This window comes from Phoca vitulina, unplaced genomic scaffold, assembly GCF_004348235.1.
Source record: "Phoca vitulina isolate PV1807 unplaced genomic scaffold, GSC_HSeal_1.0 scaffold4, whole genome shotgun sequence".
NCBI lineage: Eukaryota > Metazoa > Chordata > Mammalia > Carnivora > Phocidae > Phoca > Phoca vitulina.
In genome coordinates, this window is record NW_022589707.1 from 4,101,276 (window position 1) to 4,126,499 (window position 25,224).

The 25,224-nt window shown below is 37.8% G+C and overlaps 1 protein-coding gene across 6 annotated transcripts in view; it reads left to right on the forward strand.

Moving 5' to 3' along the window:
• TPK1 (thiamin pyrophosphokinase 1) overlaps nt 1-25,224 on the forward strand; it is a 325,993-nt gene that overhangs the window by 20,286 nt on the left and 280,483 nt on the right. The gene's annotated exons all lie outside the window — the stretch shown is intronic.

Genomic DNA, 25,224 nt, shown 5'->3' on the forward strand with positions numbered 1-25,224 from the left:
AGTGGCCTGATGAAGAAGAGATCCTGTGGTGCCCTGTAGCCCAGCGTCCGTTGTTCATCAGAACCTGGTGCTTCAACGTTGTCTCCTTTGTGTGTTGCATGTACCCTACTATTGTGGCTGAGCCTCATTTGCCTTCATTTGGCTGCAATGACTCACTTTACCTGTTGTGGGCCAGGTTTGGTTCCTGTGCTGTTAAGACCAGTCTGGGGCCATAGTGGTCTTGTTGGTTGGTGTCAGCAGTCAGACCAGATGTCTGCCTTTAGTCTATTTACTGGGGCTGCAGTTGCACCGAACTATAGGGTGCTCTCCCTGTGTTGTCTTCTGAGAAGCTTTTGTTGATGGACAGGCTGGTAGTCAGCCCAGATGCCTGCTAGGGCTGGAGACGCACTGATTGGCAGGCCAGTTATAAGATTCGGTTGCCAAGACTGAATTACTGGTATATGTGGTTATCTTTCCCTTTCCCCAGGACAAGAATCATTTTGAAGTGGTGCTGGTTCTTGCTGGAGCTGCTTGTGGGATGCAACAGGGCAGAAGACACTTTGGGAGGGACTCCTGCTGAGTGGGGCATGTTGGATGGGACAGATTTGTAGGCAGACATGGGGCGGGGATGCTCTGTGTTAGCAAGGGAGGTGGAGAGTGTGGTTTCCTGCAAATGTCAGTCTACCTAGGCTGGGGGCAGTGGTGTGAGAGAAACGGTGTCCACCTCTTTTGTTCTTAGAGAAGTGTCCTGAGGTCCTGCCCCTCCGGAATACATTCCGGATGAGTAGTAAGTCCCCTATAGGTACTTTCCAAACTGCTACTTCTATGCTCTATCTTAGTGGGATTGTTTGTTATACTGTCTCTTTAAAGGTGGGAATTTAGTTTCCTATTGCCCTCCAGCTTTCCAGTAGCTGAGCCTGCTGATTTTTGAAGTACCTGGAGTTCAGTCCTGCCAGTTATAAAAACTCTGAAGTTCAGCCCTGCTGGTTTTCAAAGCCAAATGTTGTGGGGACTTGTCCTCCCAGTGCAGGTCCCCCATGTCTTGGGTACTTGGTGTTGGGTCTGCTCGTCTCCCTTCCCTGAGATTGCGGTGTTCCTCCTTTTTGTAGTGAGTCTGGCTAGGAGTTTGGTTCCTGACCACGTCTCTACCCCTCCTTTTGGTTTGCCATCTTTCTTCCTCTCTACGGTTAAGTGGAAAGTCTGTTCTGCCAGTCTTCGAGTTCTTTTCTGGGTTGGGATGCATGGATGTGGCTGTTGTGGGACAAGATAACCTGAGGATTCTCCTATTCTGCCATTGTCCCAAAAATCCACGATTTTGCACATTTTAAGCTCTGTATGCTTGATCTCTCTGTTAGGTTTCACCTGTTGACTACAGAAGATGACTTTTGTTTCTTAAACTAGAATGTTGCAGTCAATTCTGCAAATGTCTTTTCCCCCCAAATTTAGTTTTTTTAAATTGTAACTGAAATTTGGAAATAGGATGAGATGCATTTGGGAATAAGGTGTCCAAGGAATGGAAAGTAAAAGCGGATATATCTGTGATAGAATGGAAAGGCTATAACCATTGATAGAGGGACATCAGGAATAGAACATGACTAGGGAAAAGTGAAATGATGGGAATTTACAGGTGTCTAGTGCCTGAGGCTTTTAAGTAAATTTTATAATCAGACTAGTTTGGGGGTGAGAAGCCTGATGGAAACTGTGTTTACTTTTTGTTCAAAACTGTAAAATAGTTTACATTTTGAATTTCTGCTTTCCCTTAATTGATTCAAATTACTATTATCATAGGAACAATTAGTTTTTGAAAGTTTTCTTTGCCTATTAATGACTCACCTGAATTAGTGTTACATGCTTCAGTGGCTCTGTTAGTAATTCCTGCTGATGAAAAAGTCTTATGTGAAGGGAGCCTATATGCATGCCAGCTCATACTAATGTCATTCATAGAAACAATTCAACTGAAATGTGCATTCGGCTCTGATAACAGATACTGTGAAAGGATTATGCATATTGAAGTATTGTATACTTGAAATTGATCATAAATTCACCCTTTCTATTATTGTTAGGAGATGGGTTATTGTTTCCACCTACCAGGTAAGAACAATACTTGAGGTAAAATCTGACATTACACTTTTGCCCTTCAACTGCTTTGTGAAGTGTAAATGGTCTATGTTTAGCCAATCTCCTTGTTATGAAATTGAATCACTTTTATGGAATCTAAGCTAGAACTGCTGATGCAGCTATTAACAGACACAGAAGAACTACTCAGTTGAGAGGAGCACTTTATAGTAGTCTTTTTTTTTTTTTAAAGATTTTTTATTTATTTATTTGAGAGAGAGAGAATGAGAGAGAGCAAGCACATGAGAGGGGGGAGGGTCAGAGGGAGAAGCAGACTCCCCGCCGAGCAGGGAGCCCGATGCGGGACTCGATCCAGGGACTCCAGGATCATGACCTGAGCCGAAGGCAGTCGCTTAACCAACTGAGCCACCCAGGCGCCCGAGAGGAGCACTTTAAAGATGGTTGAATTCAGGGAGGAATTTTCTGCTCACTTGTACCCACTGTTGGAGCCGTGTGTGAGCTGCATAAACTGTACTTGTTTTTATCTGTTTGTGTTTGCATAATAGCTATTTATGTTTGTATCATCAGCGTGAAGATGATGATGATTACCCATATTTGCTGAGAGCTTACTTTATGCGAGGAGCTATTACCTTGTTCTTACAACCTTTCTTAAAAGGAATATATTGTTACTCTCATTTTAGAGTTGAGAATACTGAAGTACAGAGGTACCTTGGATATCTTGCCCGAGATCACATACCTAGTTATTGGTAGGGTCATGGTTTAGACCTTAGGCAGTCTGTCTGCAGAGCTTGCTACATAGGCCCTCTGCAGTGGTGATTCTGTATGTGTGCATGTGGAGTGCCTCGTAGTGTTTTAGATCTCTCCTTTGAAGGCTTTCCCAGCCTCTCTCTCTCTCCTCTCTAGGACCACTTTAAACTTGCTCTCATCCTGGTCTGTGAGACCACCACTGTTCTTAGTTGGGAAATAGTATATTAGTTAGGAATGCATTTGGTTATAAGTAATAGAAATGCTAATCCCATAGTACATTTAATGAGTAGGGCTTTATTTTTCTTAAATAACAAGAGGTCTTGGATGTAGGCGGTTGAAAGCCGATGCAGCCGCTGAATCCTCTTAATAGGGACTCAGACCTGTTCTTTGTGCTCTTCCATTCTTACTTGCTGGCTGTTGACTTCATGCTTGTTAGTCTCATGGAGGCAAAATGGTTTTTTGCAACTCTAGGTATTAAAGATACATTCCAAGTAGAAAGAAAAAGATGGAGGGATCTTAAAAGGGAACAGCCAGCCTTGTTCATCCTTTTATATCCAAAAAGAAAAAGCTTTTCCAAAAGATTCATGCAGTTGACATTTAGTTTTATGTCCTTTTGGCCAGAGCTAGGTCACATGGCCAGTCCTAGAGACCAACTACATGGAATTATGTTATCATGACTGGTTTAGACCAGTCACAATGTGTCGCCTGGAACTGCAGGGACATACTACCACCCGCGTGAGTTAAGGTTGTATTGATCGAAGAAAGGTTGGGTGGGGGTGGATTTTGGAGATGGTTGACAAAATTGACCATAGGATGACTTCTAGGAACTCTGGTCCTGTACTCAGGATTTGGAATCATTGTCATTTTGCTTATAATTAGGATCTAAGTGCTCTAGTCCTCATGAAAGTTTCCAGGGTATACTTGTCCTCTTTTATCTCAGATGAAGGGGCTCAATGGCTGCTTTTCCTCAAAAGCTTTTTTATAATACTCAGAGTCTAGTTTTTTGGATCTGGGAGTTTACCTTTCTCTTTGTTTCTGCCCATTCCAAAGCATCTTAAATATGAGAGTCCTGCCAAATTCCAGTCCAGGAATGAGACCTTGGTATTTGTTGACAACTTTCTCTGATATCTTTTGTCTCAAAGGATTGTCTAATTCTAAAGTTGAGGAGAGGCCAAGGTCCTCAGATAAAGGAAGTAGGTCAAGGATCACAAGGCAGTATGACTTACTGAGTGGTACTGTAACTGATCTGTACACTGAGTTCTTGGAGGGCAGTGACATGAATTACTCATCTTTATATTTCCTATGCTCAGTTTTCTGCATGTATTGGAGAAGGAGGTGGGCCATTGAAATTGACTCAGCTCCAAAGCCCTGCTTTTCATGTACCATGGTTTCTTTTCCAATCCTTGATTAGTGGCAAAACCCAAACTAATAAAGAGTCTAATAAGGCCCAGCCTCTGGCTAGACTTGCTCCACTCCTTGTCTTGACCCTTGGCTAACAGCATCTGCTCATGAGTTTGCTATTCTGGCCTTCAATTTCCTCATGTTATCCACCAACACTCACCCCCCACCAACACACACGTTTGGGAATTTTCTTCTCTTGTAAGGCCAGCTATGTTTTTAGAGAGCTTATTTATTTACTCTTTTTCATCCAGCATGTTGATGTGTTTATAGTAAGAGGCTTGGTGTAAGTTTAGTCTGCCGTGTTTCTATGTCTTCCTTATCTTTTTTTTTTGAGTATGTCTTCCTTATCTTAAGGAGAGTATCTTACACACATTTAAACCTTTTATGGATAACGCACTATTTTATCTGCCATTGTGTTTATTAACCATCAACTTAGTGTCTTAGGACAATAATGGTTCACTTTTTTCCTGACAGTTCTGCAATCTGGGCTATATGAGGGAGTTATCACCTCTTGGATAAGAGTGTCTGAGATGACTTTTTCACTTACATGGAAGGTGCATTTAATGGAATGCATATGGTGAAATGGCTAGACTAGGCCTGGCTGAGTGTCTGTTTCCACATAGTCTCTCTAATGTGGTCCTTGGGCCTCTTTAGCAAGAGCTCCAGGAAAGTGTACATACCAGGAGAGTAAGCACCAACATAGAAGCAGGCGTCAACATCCTGCTTGTGTTGTGCTTGTTAATGTTACTTTCGCTGAAGCAGTCACTTGACTAAGCTCAGTCAGATGTTCAAGGGCTTCACTGTCAGGGTTGTGTTTCATTGGGGACCATCAGTGTAACAGAATGGGCTACTGGGTACCTATACATTATATGTAATCTCATACAGTAAATTTTGTAGTGGCTGCATTTTATTCCATTTTTGTTTTGTATGCAATTAATTTTGCTATTAAGTATCCTCTTCCTTTTAAATTACAACTGTATTTTGAGGTAACAGATTTACCCCAAATGTTGCAAGCCTAGAGTTCCCATATGCCTTTCACTCAGCTTCCACTGATGCTAACATACTGCATTAACCACAAAACTAAAAATTAACATTGGCACAATATAATTCTATTTACTAAACTACAAACTTTACTTGGTGTTTACCAGTTTTAATACTAATACCCATTTTCTGTTATAGAATCTAATCCTGGATCCCACATTGCATTTAGTTGTCATGTCTCCATCTTTCCAAGTCTTTCATAACCTGGATACTTCAGAAGAGCAATGGTTAGTTAGTTTGTAGAATATTCTTTGATTTGTGCTTGTCTGGTCTATTCTCATAACTAGGTTTAGGTAATGCATATTTTGGTAGACATGCCACAAAAATGATGGGCCCTTCTCAGGGCCTCATATCAGGGGCATATGATGTCAGGATATCCTAATCACTAATGCTGCAAACCTTGTTCACACTTGATTAAAGCAACTTTTCCCAGGTTTTTCTACTAAAAAGGTTGTATCTTTCCCTTTTCAATTAATAACTGTCTTCAAGTAGGTACTTTGATGGAAATGACTTTGGCTTACTATTTTTGTATGCATTGGTGAATGTTTGCTGCCACAGTTATCACTGTGGTGTTCCAATGGTAATTTTCTATTTCTCTTCCTTTTTACATTTATTTATATCGATATGAACTTGTCTATTTTATTTAATGGATTAGAATCCAACAGTATCATTTATTTTGTTTCTTAAATTGTTACAGCCTTGACCATAGAGAGCTCAGATTGATTTCTGAGCCCTTTTGACATATCTCCATCCTTTTTGAGCATTTTTAATTTCTGGCACCATAGGCTTATCTTGTGTCTTCCCTGTCCCAGCCCTGGAATCAACCACTTCAAGGAGCCCTGGCTCCTCTTATTGGAGAAAGGTATTTGGAAGCCAAGATCTTGGAACTTGCTGTGCTTATTGCTACTGGTCTATCAATTTCTTCAAGACCCTGTCTGTGGAAAGAGCCAGGGAAGTATGTACACTAACTCATGTATGCATACAGCTATGTTTACTTCCATGTGTCTGTATGTGTGCACATTAAAACATCGCGAGTTTACGGGATACCTCAAATTAAGCCCAATATCCCAGGGTTCATTCCAGCCTTCCTGTGTTCCTTATTTGCAGTTTTTTTGACAGTGAGAAACCTGGTTCTCATTATCCACAGTATATTTGTTTAACCCTAGTATATGTATAATGTGCTTCAGAATTGCTAACCCATTACCCTGTGAGAAACAGATTCACTAACCGGAGCAGAAAATTTGTACATCATTCTTGTCTTGAACCTTACAGTATTTGGTCAAAATAATGTTTTCCAAAGTGCTAATTGACTTTTAATGTGCTATTTAACAAATCAAATAGTTGTTAGTTTGTCAAATATAGGAGAAAATGAAGAAAAATAGGAAAATAGGTAAAAGATAAAGGAATTAGGGCTGTTTTTTGAGGGAAGTGTGTGTTTCTGATTTTTTTTTTTTTTACTTCTGACACAGCTGCTAAGAGGTATTCTAGATAATTTTGATTCAGCTATCAATTTGTCAGAGAGGTGAAGTAAAACAGTAATACAATATTTCAATTTCTTTATTTGTATATTTTACTGATATATTAAAACTGTTAAACATAAGTATGAATTTTTGAAAATTCCCTTTTGATATACATGCAAAAAGTTACATTATAGTATGTATAAAAATGGCACACGATATACTTTCAGCCTGATGCCATTCACAAATTGTTTTAAAATAAGGTAACCTACTATTTTTTTTTTTTTAAAGATTTTATTTATTTATTTGAGACAGAATGAGAGAGAGAGAGCACATGAGAGGGGGGAGGGTCAGAGGGAGAAGCAGGCTCCCTGCCGAGCAGGGAGCCCGATGCGGGACTCGATCCAGGGACTCCAGGATCATGACCTGAGCCGAAGGCAGTCGCTTAACCAACTGAGCCACCCAGGCGCCCGGTAACCTACTATTTTTAAAGATAGTTTTACTAGAATGCCATAGTATTCTTGCAGAATGTCAGTAGTTAATGCATTAAGTCTCTTAGAGTGATGAAATTATTTTTCTGTTTTCTAGAAGAGGCGAATTTGAGAAAAATTGGGAACAATTGTCTCTTGGTTACATATGGATAGGCGAATTTAAAAAAAAAAAAAGGAATATTGGAGCCCAACAGATTTCTTATCTTTAATGGAGCATCTAATTTGAGTAGTATTGTAAATAGAAATGTACTTGAACTGAAAAGTCTTGCAAGAAGAGCTAATGATTATATATTTAAGAGTTTTAAAAACAATACTAACTTAAAGAAAAATGTCTCTGTACACTGTGTAATTCTAGTCAACTTAAAAAAACAGCTCCAGTATATAGCATCTGGGTAATGCCATATGAATAGCCAGCTTATTGGAAAAAAGAAAAATCCAGAGTATATTACATTTTATATTATGTTAAATACCCTATTAGAGAAAACAATTGCTGTCCAAGTATAATAAAATTGTAAATATATTCATTACTATGTGTTAGTACTATGCCTACCAGAAACAATCAAGTTTTAATGTGTATCTTGGGAGGATTGCCAGCTAACAAAATTCAGTGGGTCCTGTAAGAGGTGATTGCTGATTTGAATTAATCAGAGTTAACGCTGTTAAAGAGTTCACTTAAAATGTAGAGAACAAAATGGGATCTCAGAAAAGCTATAAAAATTATTTCATTGTTTTTAATGACATGACTAAAAATTAGAAGTGCAACTGTTACCTGCATCTTATAAGTTACAGCAAGTAATATTAAAACAAAAATATGATTGATTATAGGTTCCTGTCCTTTCCTTTTTCTTAGCTTTAAAATATTTTTTTTTTTTTTCCCTTTCAAGCCTCTTTTCAATCTGTTCTTGATTTTTGAGTAGTTTGAAAAATAATAGGGAAGTAAAGGAGAACTCAAAACAGGTTTTTGAAGTGGACAGAAGGGGCATGTGCCATGCATGTATATAATTTATGTATGTGATTTTGAGAATTTGTTACATGTATAACATACATATAGCACATGCATATAAAATGTAGGTATATAACAAGGTCTCAAAATCAGTAATATAAATTGTCCTTTTGTCTAAACAACCATCTGCTCTGTTTTAGTCCTGCCTCATCAGTCTTTTATGAATAGACAAGCTTTTTTATGTAGAATTCTGCCAATTATGTATCCCAATATGTTCCCTCTGTTTTTGATAAAACTAGACAGTATTTGTAAACATAGAAACCCTGTCCAGAACTAATTACAGCAAAGTTACCAAATAGGATTGCATGGTAATTGGCTAACTGCTTTATTCTGCCATAGAATGACATGAGGACGAGCAAGGGCTGTGGGTTGGGAGCATTTTGTAAGTTACTGGATATACTTTGAATTTTAGTCAGTGTTTGGGTTTAATGCGTAGCTAAGGATATTTGGCTTGGTTTTGTAAAAATTAATGGTGAAGGGTTGAACCTGTGGAGTGTCAGATTTTACCCTGTGAAAGAATATTTTCCTGATTAGCTTTAAGTAACAATAACTTTAAATTCATTTAGACAACTAATTTTTATTGATAGTTTTAAACTCAGAATATATTTTTTCATGGAGAAGAAGTTGTAATGTTGGTTAAGGTATCAGACTAGTCTTTGAAAGCCCACTTAATGCATTAATATAGCAAGATTGTCATAATTCTAGTAGTGAGATGTTTCTAGCTTCTGAAATTCAGGCAGGAAACGTGAGATACGAGATCGGGACTCTGGACATGGTTGTGGAGGTAGGTTTGAAGGCAGTGGAGGAAAGGTCCCCTGCTGCTGTGGCATTCAACACTAGAAGTGGTGGCTTTTCCATATCCAGGCCCTGAATCCTGTTGATGAGTACTTACTGCCTGTGTCGTATATTCCAACTCCTTTTTCTTCCCTGGACCTCATTTTATGTATTAAAGCTCCATTTGCCAAGTAACTCATGGGCTACATTATAATTTAGTTTTCTTCCACATAGTCCTTGCTCATGAGCAATTGTAACTTTCAATTGTGAAAACTAATTATAAAATGAAACTGAAAGCTGAGTGTTCTTGAAAAAGCTTGGAATATATGGACAGCTTTTTCTTTGAAAATTGCTTTAACTTCTTTTATCTTTGTTCAGTATCTTAAGCTTTTAAAATAAGAACTAATTTTCAGGAGAGCTGTTCTTTCCCCTAATGTCAGAATCCCACATAGTGATAGCTGGCTAAATTTTCACTGAAGGTTGAAAAGTAATTCTCTTTTTTTAAATGGCAACACTGTCAAACTAGTGGTGGAATGATGCAAATAATTTTTGTGGGCTGTAGCTATTACTGTCCTCACATGTAATTTCAGGTGTATTCAGTCTTTACGCAATCTTGAAATCTAGGCAGTTGATCTGATAGTTTGCACATGCCAAGGTTTTAAAGTTTATTGTGTTTTTATTGAAAGTTCCCACGTAAAGTTTCTAAAGGATGACAGAATAAGCTGAGTTACTCTGCAGTTAAAGGTTTTGTGATTTCTCTCTCTCTCTCTCTCACATTTCTCCTCTTCATAAGAACGGTAGAGTGGAGTTTCTTCCAAAGCTATAACTTTCAAAACCCCTTTCTTCAGACTTTCCTTTAAGACTGTTTCAGTAATTCTGTGGGTAGCCCTTGAGAGTTCAAGATTTCTTTGCTATAGAGAGAAATGACAGTCTTGGGATGTGAATGCTATTCAGGAAACTTTAGCTTAGTTTAATAGTGATCCGATAGCTACAGTTCTAGTATATTCGGACTGTAATTTTTGCCTAGGTTCTGAATGACCTGCATTGAAGTGGTCACTTGAGTTCAGGTTGGCATTACTGTTGTCTAGATTTTGCCCTATACATCTTTATCCTTGTAGGATGGATACTGTCCTTACTCTCTACTTTTACACTTCTTCTGACTATTCTTGAGGTGTTCAAATATAATCTTCATCATGGCCTCTTGGGCGAAACTATAGAGTCATACTGGATAGGTAGTTGGATTGGATATGTTCACCTTGAACCCAGGAGCCTGTGGCCCTGGTCAGCCTTTGCAGGGTACATTGCTTAGTCTCTGGTCAAAGGAGGCAGTTAAGGATTCTGAAGAGCTTGGCTTGGATGATGAAGAAATCAGATGTTTCCTTTGATAAAAGGGCAATGAGAATGAGAAGTATGACAAAGTATGTGGTGGAGAGTGGTTGTTAACTAAAGGAATTCATCCATGGGCTGAATTGATCCTAGGTCACTCAGGGCTTCTGCTCTGACTGAATAGTCAGAAATAGATAATGTGTTGAATAAAGTATTTTTTGGTGAAAAAGTGGTGGGATTTTCATTTGATATAATTACACACATAGCAGACTACCCTGACGTTTATTACTGAACCTTCGAATAGGCCTCCTGGAGAACAGTAACTGAATGTGAAAGGTGACATCATCTTTGAAATAGAGGACCAGAAAAATGCCGTCAGTCTCTGAAATTGTATGCAGAGATCGATCATTAAAGGAAAAGACTTAATAGAAGTTACATGTAGGGCTGGAATTTTTCAGTGACTCGAGGATTCAAAATATTTTTTGAAATTTTTTAATGTGAAACTTTATGATAATATAGAGGGGGAAAAAGTAAGTATGTTTCCATTGCTCCTCCAGGGTAAGTAGAGAGGAATGAGTATAATTTGCTATGAAGATATTTGTATTTGGACCTTCAGTGATGTTTGTATGTATTTGTGTGGAATCCATTTTAAGTTTAGTTACATACTTAACTGAGGAACAAATTGTAGAAGGAATGAGGCTCAAGTTGTAGAAGGATAAATTATTTTAATAGAATGTCATAACCACAAGAGTAAAGACCAGGTCACCATTTTTTTTATACTCAATCTTGATTACTATAAAATTTCACTTTAAAAACCTCTTTCATAAATTTAATTGGTTGTTTACTAACCAACAAATACAGAGCATGAACTTGCTCCCCTTGTTGAGGAAACAGAATCTGTGTAGTTACCTAGTCCTTGAATTTCATGATGTTGAGTTGGGATTACTGACATTTAGTGTCAGTAAAACTTTAGAAATATTTCTTGTTAGTTAAAATAGAATAATTTTATCCTTGAAAAATGACCTTTAAAGTCTTTTTTTCCATAAATTTTTTATTAGAATTGAGGATTTATGTTACATAAAATTATGTTAAATTTGCATCATGCTGATTAGTAGAGGTTGGAAATAAAAATGTAAATTGATTTTTTTTTTTTTTTTTTGATGATCAAAAAGACTGGTAAACTACATGGTTCTCCTCCCCCTTAAAAATATAAGCTACAAAAATGTTGAAAATGAATACATTAAAACTTGTAATGAAGGGAGAAGAGCATTTTTTCTTCAGCCCCATATTGTTTAGTAATTTTAGGGTAAATATTGCGGAATTAATACTCTAGCCAGTCCTATTTTGAAGAGGGAGGAATATTTGTGGATATGTCTAAAGCTAACTGCAAGCAAGTATTTGGATCTTTTTTCAAAGCTAAAAGGTGATGAAGCTAATGCCCTGTAGTTCCGGTAGCTTAGTACTGGCAGCAGGAAATGAGCTGTTTGTGAAAATAGCATGAAATGTATTTCATGTAATTTAGAGCATCTGTCTAATTTATCAGCAAGAACAAATTGCTCAGGTTTTAAAGTATATCTGTTTCTCTAGGTACCCATTATTGACCTGTTCAACCTGTTCAGTGTTTTCTCAAAACTAAGTTTACCAACCTTCTTAAAATAAGCCAAATGAACCTCTTACATTTTAAGTATTAATTAAATTTTGAATTTGTACCCATTCTCCACAAAAAAATAAATAAAAACTTGTTTGAGGTATAATAGCCAGAACCAGGAAAGTGTTTAGCCTGGTCAGTTTTCACATATTGGATGCACCCTATGGCATCAGCCCTCAAATCCTCCTGCTCTGTCGGTAGTGAGGACTGTGGGAGACCTCCATAGGTCTCTAGATTTTGCAGTGTGGAGTCATTGCGGACTGTAATATGAGCATTTTCATTGGGTGGGCATGAAAGCCTGATAGTGTAGTGAGTTTAAAGAGAATGGGAGAATGGAAAAAATTCTCAAGAAAATTTTGAGGGATTTTTGCATTAATGTCGACCAGAGAATTGGAGAGGTAGCATTGGGGTGTGTGTGTGTGTGTGTGTGTGTGTGTGTTTGAAAGCATGGAGAATTAATAACATTATGTGAGCTGGTTATGTAGAAGAAAAGAGGGAAGAAGGACAGAAATGATGGGATCTCATGATGAACTGTAGTACCAGAGGGAATGGGATCTGGGACATGGGAGGCGTTGGGTGGAGGAGCTTGAACAGTTACTTGTGTAGGAAGGAGAGCAGTGATGATGTAAGTGGGCGGATGTATTTGTATGACTTTGTGGAAGTTTTCTGACTCACTTTTATCGCTGAAAAATGGCGAAAATAAGGTAAGAGTGAAAAGGAGGTTGGAGGGGAGAGAAGTGAAATAACTGGTCTAGATGAGCATGGGAGCATATTGACCTTGTATAGACCTGTGTGTCCAGTCATTCAGCTTGGGCCATCTCCCTGTCCCTGAGAAGCACATCATGACTCTGAATATTTTTTCATTTTGTTTGAGATTCGTTATTCCCATTAGTCACCAAATACCTCAATCTCCATGTATAAATCAAAGGTATTTAAAATGACCCCAAGCTCTGTAGCTCTGCTGTTGTAAAAAATTGGAAAAAGGGTCTTTCAGTCAGTGTCCCCCAAGTATTCAGTCCAAGAATGTGCAGGATTTAATATAGGGCAGTGCTTAGGAGTGGGAAACTCTGGGGCCAGACTCCCCACTGTTAGTTCTGGGATTCTGGCCATCTGAACTATCCTGGTCAGTTTTCTCATCTTAAAAACTGGAAAGGGAAAGAGTACTTACCTGCAGTGCTGTGTGCCTATTCAACAAAGCGCTTAGAACAGTTAGGGCTCAGGTAATGCCAGTTATAAATAACAATTGTTCATACCTTTCTGCTTCCACATTGTAACAGAAGGAGCTTTTTAAAAAATTTTCTCTGTGGAAGCAGGCGGCCTCTTTTGGGTCAGATTTCTTTTGGTCACTCCAGTTTATCTGCAATATGTACAAATGCAAAACTCAAATTCAAGTTTCCTTTTTTCCATTTAGTAAGGTGGGTCCAGATCAAATCTGCTCTAATAGTAACTGGCACCTTTCTTCTGATTGAGTTGACTGGTGCCCTGCAGTAAAGATCTCTTCCTCGTGGTGTGGGAGAGGTTCAGTGACACAAATACCTCTTGAACGTTTCTTTGTGGGTCTGCAATAAAATTAGCTAAACACCAAGAACTAGTTGAATAAAGGAGAACCAAAGCATGAATATAATTCTTTATATCATGATTAAAACACCTCATGAACTATTGATTATTGGGATGGGGGTGGGAAAGCCTTACTGTCTCTTAATATTTATCTTATATTGGAAACCTCATCTAAACTGATGATTTTCTATATTTAAAAAAACTCAAAGAATTTATAGATATTCAGAGAAAATAGAACATTTTTGGGTTTCACCAGAGGAATAAAACAAAATGTGCTGTCTTACTGAGAATAGAAGTGCTTGTTAAAAGGAAACATTTTTGTAAAATAGTTCATTGTAATTGAGTCTCAGTGAACCACGGGGCCATGACAGACATGGGAGCTAATGGACATTGGACCTGGTTCTTACCTATTTTGTTAAGTGTTGACCATCTGAGTGCAGAGCCCTGTTAGGGTGCTGCAGGGGAGACAAAGCTTTCTGCCTTTGAGGTATGGGGTGGAGATGGTATAAAATGTCAGGATTTATAAAAAACAAATTTAGTCGGTCTCCCCCTTTTACATGCATGCAGCCAGAGTATGCACATGCAGCTTCATACTCTGTGGTGGTTATTAACTGATGCCGTGGTTTGTTAGCGGAAAGGTAGGCTTGCAGGAGGCTCACGTCTGCATGTAACTTGTTATAGGATCACTGTGCTTAACCGTTTTAACCAACTGATTGCACAGCAGTTACCACATAGTTACATTTTCAAGTTACAGAACATTTAATCAACTTAGGAATTTTATTTTGGCCGGGGGGAGGATACATGGCCAATTCAGAAAACTCCACTTACCACCAAGCAGGCTTCAATATTTGATCTTTTCTCAAACCAGTATTTTTATACATGCTTTATTGGTTACATATAATTTCTTGGATGCTGTTCTTCCTCAAATGATACTTAGTCATCCTTTTTATAATTGCCTTTTTATGGATTATCATTCCATTTTTGATAATATGAAATTTCAAGTATTGAATTTTGTTTTCTACTTATTTGTAAATGAATTTTGTTATGGCTGTAAGAAAATTGCATGCTTGATTTAAGATAACATACACTTACAAAGTGAATATAATCTGTAAAATTATCCTTAAAGTGATATCCAGAATATTGTATCATTTAGTATGGCAGAGTTGTCAAAATAAGGATTTTTTGGGTAACATTTAATACTTAACAAAAATGAATAATAGTAAAGTCAGTAAAAATAAAATACTTATCTGATTCAGTGATCACTAGGAATACTGAGTGAAAGTTAAACTAGAGTAGAATAGCACTATTATATTTAATTGCTTCTTGGGTAGACACAGCCTAACTAGAAAAAACTAGCTCTTACTCAGAAAGGTGGTATCAAGTTTTAGGTACAAATTTTGATTTCAGTGTAAGGTTTTGTTGTTTGTATGTCAAATATATTGTCTTGTAAGTGAACTTATTTTTTTTACATGAGAATTACTTTTTGTTTCTATATTTTGAAGTAAAGGATATGCTGCTATCAAACTTTTAGCTTGTATACTTTGAGCTCTGGTGGAGGCCTAGTGATGAATATTTTATTTTTTAAAAAATTTTATTTTTCAGAGAAGGAGCACAAGCAGGGGGAGGGGCAGAGGGAGAAGCAGGCTTCCTGCTGAGCAGGGAGCCCAATGCGGGGCTCCATCCCAGGACCCTGGGATCAGGACCTGAGCTGAAGGCAGATGCTTAACTGACTGAGCCACCCAGGCGTCCCCCAGTGATGAATATTTTAGCAAGCTGACCTAACACTGGCATTGTAGGAAATTCTAGTACTTGCCATTTCATCAATCAATAGTGTTTGAGTTACCTACTCTTGATCCCAAACCCTGTTAGGCATTTTAAGGATTATGGCTCTGTAATCAGTATTTGGCATGTATTTCCCTAGTAATCTGTTTTTGAGGGATGGTACCAAGTTGACAAAATAGATCTGAAATTAGTAATTTTAACAAGGTAGTTGAGATGAAGTCTGTTATTAATATAACTGCATTAGTTACCTTTTGGTTAATACTTTCCTACTTCTGTATGTTTTTTTTTTTCTATTTTCATACTTTTAGATTTATGGGTCCTTACATTTTAGCTCCTATAAATAGCATACAGCTGGTTTTCAGTTTTATATAGTCTATCTTTAAATAAGAAACTAGAAGTACTACTTTATTTCTTGACTATAATTACTGATAATTTGTACTTATTCATCCAATTTTTTTAGAAAGTTTTTGTGTGAATGTGTTTTAATTTTTTACTTTGAAATAAGTATAGATTTACAGAAAGTTGCTAAGAAAATATATATATGGAGGTCCTATGTACCCCTCACCCAATTTACCCTAATGGTAACATCTTGCATAAATATAGTAGATGTAAAAACAGTATCAAAACTAGGAAATAGACATTAGTACTTCTCACAAAGCTTATGCACATTTCACCAGTCTTACATGTATTTGTGTGTGTGCATGTATGCGTATGTGGGCATGTACTTAAGTCTACAGAGTTTTCTCTTGTAACTGCCACCAAATTCGAAATACAGAACTATACCTCCTTATGACCTCACCTACTTCTCTCTCTCTCCCCCTTCTCTAGCCCTACCTCTTGGCATCTGCTCATCTGTTCTGTTGTTCCAATTTTATCTTAAGAATTTTATTTAAGTGGAACCATACTATATGTAATTCTGAAATTCTTTTTCTCACTATAATTCCCTTGATCCGTTTGAGTTTTTGAGTGTATCAAGAATTAATTCCCTTTTACTGCAGAATAGTACTATGGTAGAAATGAAACTTTTTTAACCATTTACTCCATTGGGTTGTTTCCAGGTGGTAGTTCTGTAATTCCTTGCTCTTCTTCTTTCATATTCTTACTTATCCTTAGGTATCTCTGAACTTTTTCATTTAGCAGTGAAAAATCATGATTGGTTTAGGCAGATGTGGATTTCCTTTATAGTTGTATGGGTTTATATATCCATATGTATTCTTCCCTGAAGGAAATCTTCAGAAATGCAGGCCTCGTGATTAGAAATTAATACCTTCTATTTATTATTTTTTTAAAAAAGATTTTATTTATTCATTTTAGAGAGATACAGAGAGCACAGGCAGGGGGAGAGGCAGAGGTAGAAGCAGACTCCCCACTGAGCCAACATGGGGCTCGATCCCAGGACCTGGAGATCATGATCTGGGCCAACCAGGTGCCCCAGAAATTAATACCTTTTAGAGGACACGAGTTGTTATTGCTAACAGTGGGGTATTAGAGCCCTGGATGTGATTCAAATACATGGGATTTTCCCCTTTTCTCTATTTCAAATAACATAGTTTTAAATTTGAATGAATCAGTTTTATAATTTCATGCAGATATAATTTTTAATTCCAGTTAGTTTGAGAAATGGATACGAATTATTTAATTCTTTAGATCAATACTTTTGGTGAAAATTTTCAGAATAACCTTGGCCCTGAGTCCACATATGCTAATCCTAGGTTTATTCTTATACTTTAATTTATTTTATTTCTCTCATTTAACCTTATGTTAATCATCTGTCTCCTGCTAAATTCTGGTATATTTGAGAGCAGATACAGTGTTTCTATCTGTAGTACCTTTATGTCAAGCTCGTAAAAATGCCAACCACAAGAAAATATGGTTATATAAATAGATATGAGAAAACTGAGGCCCAGAAACGGACTTTTAAAAAGCTACAGGTACATACTGAGTTTATTATTTGTTGAATGCTGCAGGTAGAATTGTCTTCCAGACCTTATGGAGCCCATGTTCAGCTAATGATGGTGAAATTGAACTCAAGTCCAGTATTACCTCTTGGTCTAGTTCACCTTGCTCTACCAAGAATAATGAGAAGTGTAGGAGGGTTATAACAGGTGAATCCATTATATTGTTTGGGGTCAGAATTCATTTGTGCTTGTGAGACTTTCCTATTTGGTAGCAAAGATAGAGATTAGGTCTATGATTGGGACGCCTGGGTGGCGCAGTTAGTTAAGTGTCCTGACTCTTGGTTTTGGCTCAGGTCATGAGGTCAAGCCCCACATCAGGCTCCAAGCTCACTGTAGAGTCTGCTTGAGACTTTCTCCCTCTCCCTTCTGCCCCTTTTCCCTTCTGCCCCTTTCCCCTGCCCCCCAATAAATAAATAAATCTGTAAAAGAAAGGTTAGGTCTGTGATTTATTTTATCTTGCTTCCTGGGTCCTAATATAGATGTTTATCAGTTCCTGTTTTCCTCCTCTCCCTGGCCTGCCCCACTGTGCTGCGAAATAGGGGATAGGCCTGCACATAGTTTTTCTTTTCTCTTTAGTCTGTTTGCCATTTAGCCTGTGTGTCTCTGACTGCTCTCCCATATATTCCCCCAAATTTATTCAGACTCACTTCAGCTTCCTTTATATATAGTTTTATCAAGGTCTTTTGTAGGTATTCCCCATTTTTTTCAGGCTAAAAAAAGATCTGACCACAAACTTCTGTGTTTTCTTGTGCTTGATTCTTGGTTTTACTACTTTTTGTTTCTCCCTCTATAAAAAGTTGTATAGAAAAATGAGGAAGTCCTCCCATGTATAACAATGCCACTATTTTAGGATTTTTTATTTTTTATATATTTTTAAAGATTTTATTATTCGACAGAGAGTGAGAGAGCACAAGCAGGGGGAGCAGCAGAGGGCGAGGAAGAAGCAGACCCCCCACGAGCAGGGAGCCTGATGCGAGGCTCAATCCCAGAATCCTGGGATCATGACCCGAGCCGAAGGCAGACACTTAACCAGCCATCCAGGCGCCCCTCGGATTTTTTGCTTTTACTTTCTTGCTCATATCTAATAGGTGTTGAAGAAAAGAAATATTCAAACTAATAAAGGAAAAAATTATTCAGTGACATTCATTAAAGCACAGTAAGTCTTTATTCAAGGGAGGGGCCATGGCTGTTGCTGCAGGGACCACTTTAATGGGATCTTAGTATGACAGATTTGATGCAGCTCTGAATACAGCAGGGGTGGCTGGGAATCTGTAGATAAGGAGCAGGGTAGGGATCAATGGATGGGAAATTATTGAGAGGAAATATCAGGGGTAGGACGATTGTGGCTTAAATGATCTAAGAGGATTCTTGCCGAAGGCAGGCCAAGATGATCACCCAGGGAATGCAGGGGGATAAAAGGATCCGATCTGATCTAGAGGGTGATTAGATACTGGGAGTGTGGTGGGGCTGGTGGTGGGGGCAGTTCTGTTTAAACGGAGTCAGAATCCTTTCTTGCTAAAATTGGACAGTGTGGAAAGAACATGGAAGTCCAAAAGTCTGGTGTAGTCAAAAAAAGAGGTAGTCTGAGTTTGGTCAGTGAGAGAATCTTTGTCATAGGCAGTGTACCATTTCCATCTGGAGACTATTTTTTTTCCTTGTTTGACAACTTAAAGTTCTTTTAAGCTCAACTTCACTTTGATTTGATACTCTCTCTATTATATATATATATATAAAATTGTGTTTGAAGAAAACCAAGTTTGACTTAGAGCTTTGTATTAGCTATGTCTTGTTCACTGCTGGTTTTAGATCCAATGTGCATTAAGATTAATTTGACCATGTATGTGATATAGTACATAAGTTAACTATAATATGAAAAATCAACAATAACCATGACAATTATCGTTACCTACAGGAGTGCTCAATTCTATTTGCAAGTAAAATTATTTTTTGTTTTCTTGCAAACCGTTGAGCATCTGTAGGAGCCTCTGTGCACTAAGTCACATCTTTGTATGATATAATCCTTACGTCCCATGCATTCTTTCCAGTTGGTTTCTTTCTTTTCTTTTTTTTTTTTTAACTTTAAATATGCAGTCTCTCATGAAATGTTAGCAAACCCAGGAGTTCAGAAAGGATCCATTTTTCCAGTTTATCTGTTCTTTTGTTTAAAAAAAAAAATGTTTTAGTACACCTTTCTATTGAAAGTTTACCTTAGATATTATTTTACCTTATTTTATTTATTTATTTGGGGGGGAGAGAGAATACCAAGCAGACTCATGCTGAGTGCAGAGCTGACACAGGGCTCAGTCTCCTGGTGCTGAGATCATGACCAGAGCCCAAATCAAGTTGGACGCTTAACCGACTGAGCCACCCAGTGGCCCTAGATTTTTTTTTTTTTTTAAAGAAGTCCTCTACATACACAGAATTTCCATGTAAACCACTAATTGTTCTATGTATTTTTAGTTGATATTTATTGAACTGCTACTTTTTGTATCATTTTGTGTTAAGGCTCTTGGGAGGAAGCATAAGATTCTTTTGTTAAGAAACTTTCCTTCTTGCATGCTCTCTAGCTGTTTCTGGTTTTCGATGGATTCTAAAGAGACTTACTTTTCTGTCCCATTTTAACATTCCTAACATTGGAATGGCATCTTGCAGTCAGTGTCAGCCAAGTGACAGTCATGACCTAGTTGTATGAAAAATCATTCTGGGAAACATTCTGGTAAGCTCTGGCTTAGATTTGACAAAATAGATATTACTTTAAAAATCAATACATTCATTATATATAATTGGGAAACAAAAAAAACTTTTTTTTTTTTTTAATTAAGTAATCTCTTTGCCCAATGTGGGGCTTGAAGTAATGACCCCGAGATCAAGCATTGCATTCTCTCCCGAATGGGCCAGCCAGGCATTCCTGGGAAACAATTATAAAAGACTGATAGAAGGAAGAATAGTAGTATAATATAAAAAAGAAACTTGACTTACATTAGTATTCAGGAAAATTTCAGACATTCAAACAACAGGACTTTCAAATGCTGAAATCTCCACCAAAATTGTCCTTCATCCTTGGGATTCCCTTAATTTTTCTCGTCTGTTGTCTGCTGCTTTGAAAGTTCTTAGGCAGCCTCTTACCCCGCTGGAAACTCAGTGGTTGTTGATGGGTTACTGAGAATCTTCCACTTAGCCTTTCTTGAGTTGTTTTGTTTTGTTTTTTTCCTAAATCAAACTCTGGGCTTCAGACCACTTGGGATATGTATGAAGTGTAGTCACAAGTAGGAAATCAACATAGGTATGGAAGGGGCAGCTTAGAGGTTAACCACTGTGGTTTTGGTGTGAAAGGCAGGCCTTATTCTGCCATTTGGCAAGTTACTTTCTTTTTCAACTCTTAGTTTTTCCTTTGACAAAATAGGAAAAGTAATAGAATTTCCCCCATAATTTGCAGGGATTAAGTGGTACATATGCAATATTTTGATTTTTCAACTTGTGTTTTCCTTTTTATTCTGTAGTCAGTGAATACTTATGAAGTATGTCCTCTGTGCCAGGTACTATGGATATAGCAATGAACAATTAGAAATTCATGTCCTCCTAGAGCTCCTTTGCTAGTTGGGGAGAATCTCTAGTACTTGATACATAGTAAGGATTCAGTAAATATTACCTTACTGCAGGAGAAGTTATTGTATAACAGTCTGTGTAACAGTGTAACTTGCTATATAATAAAATAATAACACCTTATTATTCTTTTGAGGCTGACAATCCCTGGGGAAGTGAGAGCTCTAATTATCTCCTCATACAGCCCTACCTTATGGCTCCTGCCGTATCAGTGCTCAAAGGGAGGAACTACCAAGAGTTCCAGATGACAGTTTGCTGGGTTGGCACCTATTATTCAGATGCTGATGGGATAAATTCTTGGGCTTTTATGTACTTGGGAGCAGATTTAACCTGTCTTTAGATTTCATTCATAATCTTCCTCACATTCTTTTTAGCTTTTTGAGCAGTCTGTAATTTTAGAAGCCCTACCTGCTGAATCATAATGGTGAAGAACATGAGTTGATTAGCAAAAATAATGTTAAGAGCTATTTCATTTTCATTTTAGTGTGTCAAGTCTAAAGAAGACATTCACAGGCTTACAGCTATCTGGAACATCTTGACATTGCTCCAAGCAGTAAGGCCAATAATAGCCATATCAGAATGGAGCTTTTTAAAAATATCAATTATTTGAGTCTTCAGAATCTTCAACTGAAATTAATGGTGAGGGGAAGGTGGTGATCATTACTTAAAATGGCCTAAAATATATTTTACTATGTGGCTACTACCTCTGTCTCTGAGTTTTTCTATGGCTATTACCTTTGTTAAAAGATAAACTGAGGCACATTAACATTTTCAAAAGTTAATTGAAGCAAATATCTCCTTGAATCGGGCAGCCACAAACTGAAGTAGTTAGCAGTGTTCAGCTGCCAGGAGCTAGGGGCGAAGCTTTTAGAGGGCAGCCATGGAAGCAAGGCAAGGACATTATTTGATTTGCCTTACATAGGAAAGCCTGGTTAGGTGTTTATGATTAGTTGTTCTTAACATTTACTCAGATGCCAGTGCATTTACAATCGAGTCTGGCTTAGGTTCCCATTCCCTTACAGAGGCTACCAAGGCATTAGAGCCTCCCCAGTCTAATGACCTTCTTAAACTCCTCTTTTCCCCATTCGTAGTATTGCTGATTTTTTGTGTGTGTTTGACCCTTTTTGCATATGGTATTTTCTCTGCGTGGAATGCCATACCTCTTCCACCTGGGCGCTGTTGCTTACCCTTCCTGAGTGCTAGAACAAGTTTTCTGTGACTAATACCCCTGCCTCAGGGCAGGGAGGGGTTAAGATTCCCCTTAAATGTGGGATCTCATTGTACTTGGCAAGTTGGTTTGTTTTATTTAATCAGTTGTTCTTCACCTTGTTTATTTTGAGACTTAATTTCTTCATTCAGTGCAAAACATTAATAACCATCTTAATATGCTCAGCCCCTTATGGCATCACAGGGAAAAATGGCTTTTAAATATAAAGATTAGTTTCTGTTAGAAAAGCAGAGAATATTATGATCGTTGCTGGTTAATACCTAGTATGTTTTATTCTGGCATCTTAATTCCACAAACTTTAATTGATTTATTTAGAAGCCTTATTACATTCACAACTATTCATGATACTGGTATAAAGAAATAGCAAGACTAGCTTAAATGCTGGTTTTGATTGCATTGGTGATGTCATTAAGATAAATTGTTTTATTGACAATTAAAGAAGGAAAAAAATGCCAGTTAAACTCTGACACAGTGCTAAGATAGCACCGATTCTACAATACATTCTGTTGCCTCCTAAAATGAATTTTAGAGATGTTAAAATGTGCAAAAATGTTTATTTTAAAATCAGTGAAATAAGGTAATGCCATCTATACATTCTAAGAAAGATTTAAGACCTTTGTCAAGGAACAAAATAAGAGATTGGTTTCCATTTACTTTCCTTTCCTTCATTTGCCTTTTGATAGATGCGTGCAAGTGAGCAGCGAGGTCCACAAATGCCAGATAGCCGGGAGATGGGGGTGTCAGCCTCAAAATGAGAACAGTGAGAGGCAAATGAGGGTTTATTTGGGATTGGAGAATTGCAATTCAGGGAGCACAGAATCAGGTAGATACCCATCCTGTGTTCCTGCTTTAGAGTGAAAGCAAGAGGTTTTTATGAGGGAAAGGAAGGGGGAGCAATTACATGAAATTAGAGAAGTTTTCTGTGGGTGTTGTAACAAGGTAAGCTGCTCGGGGTGTGTTGAGTGGCTGCTGATTTTTATCTTCACAAAGTCCTTAACCATCAGTCTTGCGATTATATGTCTGTTTTGCTGACTTCTCAAACCGTTGTCATTTTGCCCATTCCACAGGTTTTGGCCCAGTTCAAACAAAGGCGGGTAAGGTGGTTTCTCTCCAGTGGCCACTCCACTCCATTTGAGAATGGCTCTAGTCATGTCAGTTTTTCACAGAGAACTAGATGAAGGATCTGAGAACCCACCAGATTATATAATCTGCTTTTGTAATGCTAAACATAACCTACAAATAAGAGAATTAAAAGTGGATAATTGATTAGTCATATTTCTCATTAAAATTATGGATAAGTGACTCATCATGTTTGACCAACTTTGTATTATAGGACATTTTATGGGAAATAGCACAGGCTCCTCTCTATAGCAATTTGGAACTAAAAATAACATTGGATGCATATTGAGATATTAGTTGACTTCAGAACCTCACATGAGGGGCGCCTGGGTGGCTCAGTCGGTTAAGCGTCTCTTGATTTCAGCTCAGGTCGTGATCTCAGGGTTGGGAGATCAAGCCCTACATGGGGCTCCATGCTCAGCACAGAATCTGCTTGAGATTCTCTCCCTCTGAACTTCCATTTAATTGCTTTATTTATTTTTTAAGATTTTATTTGAGAGAGAGAGAGAGAGAGACAGCGCAAGCGTGCGCACACAAGCTGGGGGGAGGGAGAGGGAGAAGCAGACGCCCCACTGAGCAGGGAGCCTGGCGTGGGGCTCGAATCCAGGACCCTGGGATCATGACCTGAGCCAAGGGCAGTCGCTTAACCAACTGAGCCACCCAGGCGCCCCGTTTAATTGCTTTAAATTAAAAAAAAAAAAAAAAGTGTAAATAATGAGAAGGTCAGAAACCTATGTTTCAAACCCCAGATTAACTTATGTTTGTGTCCTTATTTATACTACTGCTCCTTTCTTATTTAGCTAGGCCAAATTCACTTTGCCCATCTTTCTCTGAGCATTCAGGGCAAGCAGTGGCCTTTTCTTTTCCCACAGGGAGCCTTGGGCCCCATCTCTCACTTCCTATTTACAGATCACCTCCTCGGAGTCTAGACATTCTGTAGTTACCTACCCTCTCCTTTTCTACTTCGCTGATTTATTTTTCTCCTTAGTGTTCACTATTGTCTAACGTCCTATGTATTTTACTTATTTTGTATTTTTTCTGTCTTCTTGCGAGGAGTGTAAACTCCCTGAGGCAGGATTTTCATCGCTGTATCCCTTAAACCTAGAACAGTTCTAGGCATGTAGAAAGTGTTTAGTAATACTTGGTGAATAAATAACCACAAATGCCACTGTAGTTTTATTTTTCTTGTATAAGAGAGGTTGAATTACAAAGTGGTGTGTGTTATGATAAATTGTTTTCTGTATAGATCACGGATAGTTCTGCTTTAAAATTTAAATCATTGATTGGATAAAACAGTGAAAGATTCCAGATATACTACAAAAGTTAGTCACTGGGATTAGGTGTCACAACTGAATGCAGTCAGCAGAGATTTTTCTGGCAAGTAACACCCCCCCCCCCCCACCTTTGGTACAGATCACTTTGTATTTACTTAAACATTTCCTTCTGTGTCTCTGTATGATAGAGGAATTATTAAACTCATGAGGTATTAAAATACCTTCCAGGTTAAATGTAAGACAGTCAAACTTTTTCTACTAGATGTTTAAAATTAAAATGATTATTAAATTTTACTTATTTACAGTTGAGAAATAGGGAACTTTACTTTTTTTTTTTCCTATTTGAAAGGTTGTATTCATGCTGAGACTCAGATCAAGTAATACGAAGCTGTTGATGACTGCAGTTCATTGAGTTTATATAAAGCTGACTCGACATACTTTGTCTTTTAAGGTTACCAGAAATCTAGGGATTCAAAGCATCATTCTTTTTCAAGAGCAGTGATTGCAAGAGAGGGTCTCCAGCTGCTTACTAAATACACAGGAAATTTGCAAGGCACTTGTTAGGTTGTAAATGGCCAGGGCCATTTGCAGCATGGAAATTGGCAAGTGCTAGAAATCAGGGTTTCATCCTCCTTTAGCTATCTGGGCTAGTAGTTCACAGTGTAAGTTTGCTAATGTATATCAACTTATAATGTCACTGGTATTCCCTTCGATTCTGATAGACTTTTTTTAAAGTCCTAGAAAGAAGAAAAGTCACAAC